At 38.7% G+C, this 13,330-nt stretch overlaps 1 protein-coding gene across 4 annotated transcripts in view; it reads right to left on the bottom strand.

The window, feature by feature from the left end:
* MTUS2 (microtubule associated scaffold protein 2) overlaps positions 1-13,330 on the bottom strand; it is a 599,410-nt gene that overhangs the window by 409,317 nt on the left and 176,763 nt on the right. For all 4 annotated transcript variants that reach the window (XR_013763613.1, XM_079138562.1, XM_079138560.1 and 1 more), the window contains one exon: positions 11,919-11,973. The gene's annotated coding sequence lies outside the window, so the exon portion shown is untranslated. The remainder of the gene's footprint in view (positions 1-11,918; positions 11,974-13,330) is intronic.

Below are 13,330 nucleotides of genomic sequence, written 5' to 3' on the forward strand. Positions count from 1 at the left end.
TATCCCTGGACTTCCCCACTTCCTGCTCTAGCCCCTCCCTTGAAAAATTTTGTAATTAGAGTGACCACATTGTTTATCATTCAAATGGGAACATTTTTTTCTTGCTCAGGAAATTTTTCTTCATTTTTTTACTAAACTCTAATTTACAAACTGCAGAATTCACCATTTTTTACTGTACAGTTCTGCAAATTTTGGCAAACACAATCCTATACCTCACCCCACCACAATCAAGATGCAAAACGGTTCCCTGGGCTCAGAACAAACCTTTCAATCCCCAGCCCCCATCTGGTTTCTGTTCCTACAAATTTGCCTTTTCCAGAACATTCCTCCCATGTAACTATCCAGAATGTGGCCTTTGTGTCTAGCTTCTTCCATCCAGGAGGTTGGGTCTATGTACAGTTTTTTCCTGTCTAGGGTAGAAGAGGATTCCACTCTTCACATCAAGGTCTGTTCCACTCCCATGTGAGAGACCCTCAGTTGTTTCCAAGTTTGGGTAATTATGAGTAAAGCTACTATAAACATTCGCCCACAGGTTTTTGTGTGTGAAACTGGAACACTTTTGAGAGTTCAAAATGCTAAGTCAGAGGAATGCCTCATGGACACTGGACAGAAGGTCAGTCCCCATTCAGAATGCACTTCTCACCTCCCGAGATGATCTGCTCCTCCTGCTCACTTGCTGTCTGTGATCTGCCTTCCCTGAGTCCTATAGGGGACCCCTTGGGACAGGCAACACCACCTCTCCATTGGCCATTCTACCTCCAAGCCCACAATTGCCCACTTCCCATTACCATCTGCTGTTTGTTCATTGTATTATTATATTTAATCTTTATAACAATCTTTGAGCAACATTGTTATTCAGTTTTACTGACAAGGAAATTAAGACAGAGAGAAGCTAAAAGAACTCTGAAAGTAACTAGAAGTACTGGGATTTGAACATGCAGTCTCTGTCCTTTATCAAGCCACCTTAGAATCATCGGGTTTCAAAATTAATAGAAAAAAAAAAAAAGTCTTGCTATTTTAGTTTTACTTTACCTCGAGCAAAATTGCACATCATTTCACATGGTATTTGGTCACTTATAGTTCTTCATTTTGCATATCTCTGAAGTGAAATTATTTTTAACTATTATATTACATGGTAAATCTGGAAGATAGGCTATTTGTAAATTTCAGATTTTGTCAAAGGGAACTGAGATATTAGAAATTGAAGGATGTGCTCCAAGGTATTAGGGCCAGAGGAAAGACCCCTTGCCTCATGCCCAGTTCATACTCCCAGTCTCTTGTCTGGGTTATTGGTGCCACCATCTCCCTCACCACCAAAGTCAGAAATCTAGAAACTTCCTTGGATCCTAGAACTAGAAGAGGGGAGCCTGAAGGCCTCAAACACAAAGAAATAATAAACGTATAAGACATGCTAATCACTACAATTTGATCATTATACCTTATGTATATATGTATTAAATTATCATTCTTTTAACTATAAATATACACAATTATTATGTGTCATTTTAAAGAAAAATTTTAAAATGAATGAAAAAGCAAGAGCCATTCTCCCTCCACCAGCACATTTCCAGGCTACAAACCCTTCAATAGCATCCTTGCCCTGAACTCTCTGACCCTGTGAAAATTCCCTCACCTGCTGCCACTCTCCCCCACATTTGGCCCTAGCCACAGGGGCCTCCCACGCCAATGCCTTTCTGCCTGAGTCTGCATTGCTGTCCTCGTGGCTCTGCACACTCCATGTCTGACTCTACACTTGGCAGGACCCTTCTTACAGTTCAGATCTCAGCTTAAAAGTGCCCTCACTAAGCAGGTTTCCCTGGGTGTCATCCTCTACCTCCAATCCCAGCCCTTTGTCAATTATTTCACAGGCTTTATCAGGTATTCTCTGTCTTGCCTGTTGGTTCATTGTCTTTCTCTCTTACTAAATGAAAGCTCCATTAAGATAAAGATAAGTCCTACTCACCAAGATCCTAGTGAACAGACTAGTATCCAGCATACTGTGGACACTCAATAAATATTTGCTGAATGAATTAATAGGGTAGCATCATTGAATCTTTCCAAATTTACTTAGCTCTCTGGGTAATGCCATGCTGAGAATATATTCATCACAGAGTCACTAAGTGCTAGAAGCGGGAGGGAACTGAGAACACAATTCTCTCATTTTGTAGCTCAGGAAACTGCAGACTGAAGAGGCTGCATGATTTACTCAAGCCCTAGTTATGGACCCTGTGCAGGGTGCGGGTAAAGCTCCTCATGTCCCAGTCTAGTGCTCACTCACCTTCTCAGACCTGGAACAGGCCTCCTGGGCTAGGAAGGTAAGAAAAACAGGCAACATAAATATAGGGCTCAAGGCTCTGAGATGGACCTAATTTATTGAGTATCCAATGAGTATTTAAAAGCACACAGTGCAAGAAACAATAGAAAATAAAACATAAAGAGTCCTAATCTTACAGAAATTGCAAAGTCCTGAAGGAAAAGGATATAATTATATAAAACTAATGACGATGGTGATAAAAGCAAGTCAGTTGTGTAATAAAATGTGCCATTAAACACAAATACCAAGCACCATATCATGGCAAAAAGGAGCTAGAAATTCCAGTTGAAAGGGCATCTTTGGTTCTTCTTGCTATGTGTGTGTGTGTGTGTGTGTGTGTATAGTTTTACAAAGACTCAAATTGACCCCCTGGCACACAATCCAGAGGGGTGCCTTGTTTGGAGCCTGGTTGTTGGCTTTGCAGGTGGTACTGGAGTTGCATGACCCCACTGTTGGCCCAGTTACCCACTTCCTTAATCTCTATTTACTTGCTATTCCCCCAGTGGTGAAGTGCAAAGGAAAGGAAGCCACTATGAAACTCAAATCTGTCAAACACTGCATGCTCTAAAAAGGATTTTATGAGGAAAGAGGGCAAAATAATATCTAAAACGAGGTCTGGGGATTATCTATGGATTTCAATTATCTTTGCAATCCCTATCTTCTTTGCCAGAAAAACTGGGAGTTATCTCTTCTGGCGAAGAGGAATAAATTTTTTTCACCTTGTTTAAATGATTGACGGTTTCAAAAGGCAGCAAGAACACTGCCCTGACCATCAAGAGAGTGTGATAAATTCTCTGCCGTGACTTTGGGAGACCGGTGAGAGGAGCTAACCCATTGAAGATTAATATTCTATCTACAAAAACACGAGATGAGATGGGAACCGTTCCAGTAACAGTATTTTGTGTTTGTGTTTACTAAAATGAGATCAAAGAGAGAGACATGAATTCCAAATCTAGATAAAGGTAAACAATTTTTGAATTATGAAAAGAAAATATATTTAGATATAGTTCTATTAATTGGATCTCTAGGGGCTAAATCAGAAAAGGTTTCTATTTTGGTCACTTTGGAGGAGTGGGCAGCAGTTGTTTAAGAATGAACTTCAAATGTCTGATCGCAGGCCATGAGCTCTTCCCTTCTGCAGCAGATGCTTGGGCCTATTAACTCAACCTGGGTGTTTCATAGTCTCTGCTACCCAGGTGGCTCCTGAATACAAGTGAGGCTAGACTCACTCTTAGATTTAAAGTATGTCTTTCTATTTATTCACCTGGTCTAGTATTAATACAACAGGATAATAGTTCATTAATTTTTTCCTTCCTCGTCTTTAACCACACATACTTTCAATAATCCCAACAAACTCTGTTCCTTTCTTTCCTGCCATTGGTGCAATGGCCCAGCCTGTCGCCTCTGCAAAGTGGATGAGCTAAATCAAGCAGCCACAAGAATTTCTCAAAATCTTCCTGAACAGGGAGGGAAGGAAGCTGATTTCTAAGGGGCTGGGGGCTGGTCATGGGGAGGTGGGGGCTAGCTTGATACACACTGGGAAAAAAAAAAAAAAGATACTCTCTCAAGCTCTGCTACTGAGCCCTGCTCCAACCCAGCTTCTCCAAGAGAGCTCCCTTTATAGCAGTAGGAATGCTTGACTCTTCTGTGCACCGGGGCCCCACAGAATGTATTCATGGAGGAGGCAGCACATGACCCCTGCTTATCTATGGGACCACAGGCTATAATCCTCAGGGATCATGTGCTATCTGAAAGGAGGAAAGAAATATTGCCAACATTATCAGCAATAAAGCAATGATCACCCAGAGCTCCAAAGCCTGCACTAGGTCACTGTCAACAGGGCTCCTTCAAATTTCTCTCTCTTTTTTTTCCCAGTAGGTGAATTTCTTTTATCTTGCATCAAAAGTTCATAACCTTTCTTCTGTCAAATAAACCAGATGGCTAGAAGGATTAAGCTAAATATTTAACACCATGATGCTGCCTGAGCAAAAAAAAAAAAAAAAAAAAAAGGTCTAAAAGAAAGCAAATAAATTAATGGCACAAGTGAGTGCAAAACTTCCAACTAAGTGGAAATGTATACACTTTACACTTTCATGTCCCAGGGCCTTTCATAAGAGTGTCTGTATTTTCATTAGTTACACTATGTAAAGAGCAAGGCATTTGTGGATCGGCATGCTTGAAATATCTTTATCTATAAGGAAGATAAAAAGAAATGAAGAAAAATTCAAAGAGAAAAAGTATATTATACAGTCAGGAGCCAACTCAACCTGAAAACATGGAAGAAAAATAAATGATAAAAGTTAGGGAGATTGATGGATTTTTCTGTTCAGATAAATGAATAATATCATCTTGGTAAATTTGTAAGAATCCTCCAACATTTCACCAAAGCTTAAAGGAAAATAGTGAAAAATACCTATATTCCAGAGAAAATTTAAGAATGCTTTTGAAAACAGCAACTTGTTGACAATGTGTTGAATAGCCTCCCATCAATAACCCCGGGTTAGGAAACTGCCTTGCTAGTGTTTTCAGGAGGGCACTGAGGCTTTGTACACACTTGTCAACATGGATAACTTCCCTAGACAACAAAAAGCAAATATTCCCAATACAAACCTGAATAAAAGTGAATTTGAATGGTGTGAATTAAATATGCAAAACCACAGCTTAAAAATCCACCATTAAATAAAACTCCCAAACTCTTCCATTTTAATCAAAGACTCAAAGAAATGTCATAATGCTTATACTTATCTCTTAAATAAAACAACTTTTATACAACTTGAATAATTAACTTCTGGTAATTATTCAATTCTGCTTCATGATGCATAATCACATGCTTACACGAATGAATGTATGCACACGTTAGGCATGGAATGGGAATATAGATGCTAGTGGACCTGCTGTGTGTTTCTTCACACAGGGGCATCATCATCCCGGATAGTTCTCCATGCAGTAGCTGGAACTAGCATATCTACACACTGACTACTGACTGGAGGAATCTATTTAAGGTCCAGTATTTGTGCTTCAATTAGTCAGCTTTGCATTGCCATAATGTATTGGATTAGTCAGCTTTGTGTTACCATAAGGAAATACCTGAGGCAATTAACTTATAAAGAGAAAGGTTTATTTTGGTATATAGTTCTATGAGTTTTGATAAATGTACAGGGAAACCATTAATATAATCAAAATACAAAATAGCTGTATCACCCCAGAAACCTCTCTCAGGATATTCCTTTGTAATCAGTCCCTCCCAACAACCACTAGCAAATATTGATAAAGTACTTTTCCCCAGAATGCCATGTAAATATAATCATATAGCATGTTACCTTTTAAATCTGGCGTCTTTCAGTTTTAATATGAATGAATTTAAATTGTATTATTATATTATTAATATTACTGATATTGATTTGATATGGTATCACATTCATTATATCAATATTATTAATATTAGTATAGAATGCACCTTGCATCCAAGATTTATCCATATTATTACATGTATCAATAGTTCTTCCATTTTTATTGCTGAGTAATAGTCTATTTCATGACTATAGAAAGTTTTAAAAATTCATTTATCAGTTGAAAGAGGAAAACATTTTTAAAAATTATAATTAATTATCTCAGAAAGAGATGAGTTTCTGTAAAGCAAAATAGTGTGCTATAGACAAGGACAAGAATTCATTTAATTAAATAGAAGAAATTAGAAATATTACAATTAAGATGTTAAAAATCAATAGGCAGCTTTAAGGACTTTAAAAATAAAATATAGAAAATCTCTCAGAAAGTAAAACCCTCCAAAAGAAGAAATTAGCAGAGAAAAGATGAAATGATTATAGGATCTATCTAGGAGTTCTACAATATCAAAGATATGCAGAGGTGGGAAGGAACAGAGAAATAAAGAAGATAAAATTACCAAAGAAACAAAACAATAAAATTCTCAACACTGAAAAACACAAGTCTCCAGATTTAAAGGACCACAAGGGCATAGGAAATAAAAATACTGAAAAGGACAACACCAAGTAATTTCAGGGCCTTAAGACTGAAAGAAAGTCCTATCCTTCGTCCATGGAGATAAAATACATTACAAATAAAAGGAATCACACTGGCAACAGATTTAATAGTAAAACAAACATTCAAAGGCAGGGGGACTCATGGTAATGCTGTAGAAATCATGATTTTGACCTAGAATTCTATAATTTGCTAAACTATTGCCAAGAAGAAGTATAGAATAAATACATTTTCAAATATAAAATAATTCAAATACAGTGATGCACTGCTTGATAACAGATATAATCTGAGAAATGCATCATTAGACAAATTTCATTGTTGTGTGAACATCATAGAAGGCAGTGACCCAAACTAAGATAGCTACGATGTCACTAGGGGATGTAATCTCATGGGATGACATTATATATATATGGTCTGTCATTGGATGAAATGCTATTACTAGGAATCGTTTCTATTCTTGCTAGAGAAAATCAGGATAACTCATTCTAGGATCTCAACGTAAGTAACAGTCCCACATCAGAGGCTTGTGCCTATCGAGACTTACATGTGTCCCCAGAGAAACAGACCTCATGGGAGCTGTGCTTGTCATTATTATGTGGCAATAATTGCATATTTATATTTCCTAACTACTGAAGAGTGAGCTTCTGGAAAATAATGATGTAAAAAAAGAAAGAAGACAGAGGAGCCAGGACAGGTGGGCCAAAAGAAAACAGGTGGTGACTAGGACCAGAAATGAATCAGTTCAGACTGGATCAGAGGTTGTAGAAAGTGGATCCAGTGATAAAAAATACAACTGATGGCTTTGAGGGGTTTGGATATTTGTGTTTAGTAAGTGTCCTGCAGATTTTTAGAACTCTTTTCTCCAAGTATAGAAGAGGCTATTTTTTCCTTGTCTGCCTAAGATCAAAGAAACCTTCCCTAGGAACAATGGGCACAGGCTCTTCCTGAAGGACAGGGATCAGGATCCTGGAGATTGGCTTGGCATAATCAGGACTTGCTAATTCAAGTAGTAAAGGGATGGACACAGGAACAAGATCAGGGATCAGCCAGCACAAAGGAAAAGGAAATGGCCAATGGGCAGCAGCTAGCAATGACTGCCTCACGTGGCATTTATTAACCTTAGAGGGGGAATTTATTTTAAGTTACATGGATAAAGATCATCATAGCATGCTAATGGGATCATCAGCAAATTTCAAATAATAGTTACATATGTAAATAGTTACTGCTGACATACAAATTTTGAAATTCTGGGGGAAGGAGATGGGAGAAGGGTTGTACAGTGAAAAACTGAATTCTGCACTGCTGCAATGAGAAACCTCTTGCAAATGTCCAAAACCGATGTTTCAAAACCATAATACAAACAGAACACCTTCTTAGAATGGTGACACTAGATATTGGGAAAAGCAGCAAAATGATTTGGACTCTGTGGCCTCTGAGGAGTGGGACTTGGAATGGGAAGGAAACAGGAAAGGATGGCAGTTTCTTGTTACAAGGCTTTTATCACCAAATTAAGTTTAAAAATTTAATTTCTTATGGAATAGTTAGAGAAAACTTCAAAGTGTGAAGATTTAGACCATTCCAAGGAAAGACTAAAACTACCAACTGATTAAAAAGATTGACTTTGCAAGTTCCCAGTTTAAATTGAAATTTAAAATTTAAGGCGTCTGGGGAGATCATTATATTGGTTGCCTGGAGATGCTACAGGTTAGATGTTCTTGTTGAAATGAGGGGATAACTGGAGCTGAAACAAAATTAGCAGGAGGGATGGGTTGGTTTGGAGCAGAGCAGACCCAGGGTTTCCCAGTGGCTGAACAGGCAAATCGAGATGCAGATTCCTTCTGTTCCTGAGTGCCAAAGAAGGATTTTGAAGAAATTCTGAGCTGGATAAATGAAAATGAAATCACAATGTCAGAAGGGAGTCGTGTGCTTTGACACCTCTGAAGCAAATTTTAAGATTTTCCAGCTGCCTGTGGAGCAGCATGTGAATTATCCAGCATGTTCTATCTGGTAAGCATGCTCCCTCCCTATCCTGTCTTAAAAAGCTAAAACCTGTCTGTCTCTCATCAGGCCTCCCAGAATGCCTTCATAAGGACCACCGTAAACACAAGGACAGGAAAGGGGTCTGCTAGATTAAAGAAAGGAGAAGGTGGCACCCTCTGTCCTCCTCTGGCTATGTGCTAACTCACTAATCTCATCCTGTCTCCTTGTCTGCAGTTTAATGCCACTAAAAAGAGTGGCTTGTGAGGACAAGAAGAAAACACATCTAACACACCCATCACCTAGTGGGTATTACATAAGAGGTAGTATTGTGCCGCTGCACCAAAAAACACGTGCGGACTCACTGCTACATGGCTAACTGGACCTTGGAAGGGGGGTATGCCCACAGAGCAAGAATGGGTTTTGCTGCTGCTACTTTTGCTGGTTCCCACCTCTTCTGGTAGAAGAGCTGCACTTCCCCTTTGCAGTAGCTTGGCGCATCCTCCTCTGGTACCTTGCCTTTTCTTTTGCTCATTTTCAACCCAACCCTGGAGATGACCTGTTTCCACCTGCCCTCATGTTATGTCACACCCTTCTCTCCATTCTATAACTTGCAGAGCCCATCAATGCAGAGTAAGTTTTTCACCTCTGTTCAGAGATGGGCTCTTTACACAGTAAAGAACTGGGGAGTATCTTTTAGGCAGAATTTCATATTTAAAAGAATTGGTTATGGACTGGGGAGATAGCTCAGTTGGTAGAGTGTTTGCCTCACAAGCACAAGGCAAGTTATAGGCTGGGGAGATAGCTCATTTGGTAGAGTGCTTGCCTTCCAAGCACAAGGCCCTGGGTTCAATCCCCAGTGCCGCAAAAAAAAAAAAAAAAAAAAAAAAAAGAATTGGTTATAATCAGAAAAAAAAATTTGTTACTATGGACCATCTGCTAGAACATAAAAATAGTCTTGTTTTGAAAAAGCTAATGAAATAGTACTATCCTTTTTCCACATTATCTCCATGGTGCATGTTCCTGGAGAGCATATTCTGTACTTAACAGTCCCCCAGTACAAACAAGGACTTGAATGAATGCAGTGCAGTAGGTTAACAGTACTAGGTTCATTTAATTAATAAAGAGCCAAGTTTCAACACATAGCCCACATAGTGCCTGATTCATACTTGCCAAAGTCAATTAGAGTCCCCAGCTGGATATGGCCAAGGCCACTGACTCTACTCTCTCTGCCTATGCCTCACCCACAGCACCATCCTTTCCTGTCTATTTCTTATGGTTAATTTCTGTATATGCCTCATCCATATTCCTCCCTGCCTACTTTATTTGTGGGAGTGGACAGTTCTTTAGCGTAGGGTTCTTGCCTGTCAATCCCTGCTGGCCCCAGAATTTTTACCTAAAAGACACTCAACAAACTTCTCAGATAAAACCTGTCATTTCTGATTTTGGAATGGGCAAATACTATCATCAAAGCCATGCCTGTGAACTCCAGCCCCAATCTGGCTGTTGGGCTGGCATTACTTCTGCAAAGAAGTCCCATGCCCCCTGTAACTCCATGGAGTCCCTTGCAGGAACCCTTGGTCAGAACACTAAGCTCTAACCACCTCCATAGGAACTCTGCCAAAACGAGGTTAATCTGTCTACTCAGTACTGACTGGGTACCAAAGTGCCAAGGGTGACCTAGGTACTAGGAACAAAGAGGGCTAGGATAGGAATCCTCCCTGCAGACAGGCCCTGTGGTCTGTAAGCCTGTGAATCCCTGTGGTCTCATCAGCTGCACCATGGAACAGGTGACAGGGAGGTCTCTCTGATAGTCCCTTTGTCCTTTGTTCCAAAGAACCTGTTCAATAGGAACTAGACACGTTCCTCTGAACTCCTGTGCATCTTATTTATTCTTTTTTATTCTTTTTTCATGATTCTTATCTCTTTATAATGGATATAACTATTGTCTACATCCTTGTCTTTTCTTCTAGACTCTCAGCTTCTAGAGACCAGGATTTCAGCCCTGTTCACCACTGTATCTGTCATAATACACAGCAAAGTGCTTCATTCAGGACAGTTTTCAGTTCATATTTGTTAAGAGTTGAACTATTACTACTTAAGAGATACAAAAAACTAAAACACATCACTTCCTAGCAAACTTATAATTTCCTGGCAAACTATATAAACAAATATGCTGAAGTATTACATTAGGTACTTCTGATGATACAATCAGATATTCTGTTTGGAAATTACAAACTAGTTTTTTATTACATAAGAAATGTATATTTTCTTTCTCATTTTTGCCTACTTTGTTATCAAGGTAATAAATGCCAAACTTCAAGGATCTATTTTGCAAACATTCATTTAAGGAACAGAATTGTGAAAAGGTTCAACTGTCACACAAGTAAGCATTTATCTAAGTAAAACTACTTATTGGGAGTATTTTGAATACTATTTAGAGAATGCTATAGAGTTGAACTTGAATCAATGTAGTAAGTTATGACCAGCATTTTAAGAAATGAGAATATAATGGAAAATGTTAGTTGCTCACATTTCCTGGGTAAGAATTGTTTCCTGAAGCCTTTTCAGTTAAATGTCTATATGTCCATGTGTGCACATGGATGTACACATGCATGTACATTTATTCTATTTGGGCTGCAGACAAAAATGTTACAGCAACAAGTTGTAGGGATAATCCTGGCTGCTGGGAACCAAACCAAGTTCCTACTTTCAGGCAATTCTCAATGCTGTCAGTCTAGCCAGATGTAAGGAACCTATATTACATTAAAGAAGCAAAATGAGGTTGCTCCTCATCCTTGTTTTTCCCTGGGGAAGCCAGCCAGGCTGGGTCAAGTGTCTGCTCTCACTTGAGATTTTGAATCTCAAGCATTTGACCCAGGGACCGTAATGATGGTGAGAGTGGATATGAGATGCCCAGTGAGTGGCAGCTGCAGCAGCTGTAACCACCAATGGCAGCCTTCCCAGCAGTGGAGGTTATACCAGGGCAGAGCAGGGGTCAGCAGAGCATCTTGTCCTCACTTGTCCTGCTGCCTCTGCTTGGGGTTCCCTGGCTCTTGCCCATCACCCAGGGAACATACACAGCCTTTCTCTTCTGCTCAGAGTTACCAGACAGGGTTTCTCCTTCTCACAACTGTGAATCTTGAATGATAAAAATATCATGCTTGGGAATTAGGCCCCTATTCTATAGGATACTGGAAAATGATAGTTTTAAACAAGAAGGATGCCATCTGGTGAGGCAGTACTGTATCAACTGGATTAAGGATCAGAGTCAGCAAAGAACAAATACACTACTGGCCCAGACCAGGATACAGAGGAGGACTTGAGGGCTGGGTATATAGCTCAGTTGGTAGAGTGCTTGCCTCGCAAGCACAAGGCCCTGGGTTCAATCCCCAGTACCTGAAAAAAAAAAAAAAAAAAAAAAAAAAAAGAGGAGGACTTGAACTAGGACAGGAAGTGTTAAAGAGAAATCCCATTAACACCTTCTGCATGGACTACACTTCAAAGGCACCGAGTAGAAAAGAGGCAATGCCAACATGTAAGTGAAAAGATGAATAAAGACAGAGCAGCACACAGTTGAAAGCACTGGCTCCACAGCCTGCCTCCCTGCACTGGAATCTAGACTTACCAGCTGGATGAACTTGAGTTTATTACTTGATCTCTCTGTGCCTCAGTTCTGCCATCTGTAAAAGGGAACAATGACAGTATTTCACTCACAAAATTATTTTTATGAGAATTAAAATTGGTTAATATATGCAAAGGTCTTAGAAAGGAACTAGGCAGGATGTAACTTCTTGTTAATTTGTGTACAATGAATCCAAATGCAGTCTGTAAAAAATTAAAAGATAAATTAAAAAAATAAAAGACTTAAAAATCACCCCATATGCTATCGCAAACTTGTTGCTCAGGTCTACCTTGGGTAGTGAACTCCCAGTCTGTTGTTCCTGGACAATTTTAACTCTATTTTAGTTATCCACAGTTCTGCAGATAAAGCTTTTTGCAAAGGACCTGTGTACCGTCAGAGCTTAATCTTCAAATATCTCGCTCACATTACTATTTGTGAATTTATCCACTGCTAAAATTCAATGATAATTTATTATCTAGTATCACTGGAGAACTAAGTGTTCCACCTCAGTTAATTGTCTAGCAACTGAAACATCTAAGGCAATGTACTCAAAATTTGAATTATGCCAAGAGATAGCTTGTAAAATACGTGGTACAATTTCCTACTATCTGCAAGTTTGCATCAATTAATGGTGATGTATTCTTTTCATGGTGACCATTTTGGACTCATGCTGCAATAATAGTGATGGTTTTAGGAATTAACTACTATACTTTTAAGATCAGTTTGCCCCTAAACTATCAACTCAGATACAATTGTATTATACAATTGTATTTGTATGTTTCTTTAACTTTCCCTGAATCTTCGCTACTAGTTAAATATTATGTCTTTTATCTGTTACTTTCTGCTTCAGACAATAACTTTTTCTGTTTTATTATAATATGAAAATACTTGCAATATATATTAAAATTCTGTATGAAGCAAAAAGTATGTAGCATATGGTTTTACAGCATATCAGTTATAATATGGACAGGAGTCACCAGTCAAAAGCAGGAAACTTGTGCTATACAGTATTGGAAATTCACTTAGCTATTCCACTTAGCTACTATTTCTAGATTGTTACTGTTAAGAAAGTTGAGGCTTCCAAAACAGCACTGATATTTTGACTATTAGTAATTGACAATGGAAGTGAAGGAAGTTCAGGGTTCCCAGAACTATAGACATATATAATACAGCCTACTTGACATCTCTACTGTATTAGTTTCATAATGCTGCTGTAACAAATTGTCAAAACTTAATGACTTAACACAAATTTTTTATCCTGCAGTTTTGGAGAGCAGAGGTTTCAAATGAGTCTTAACAGATTAAAATCAAAGTACTAGCATGGTAGTGTTCTTCTGAAGACTTCAGGAGAGAATCTATTTCTATGCCTTTTCAAGTCAGATATAGAAAAAAGGATTTCACAAAATATACAGAGG

This window comes from Sciurus vulgaris (genome assembly GCF_902686455.1).
Source record: "Sciurus vulgaris genome assembly, chromosome: 4".
Classification (NCBI taxonomy): Eukaryota; Metazoa; Chordata; class Mammalia; order Rodentia; family Sciuridae; genus Sciurus; species Sciurus vulgaris.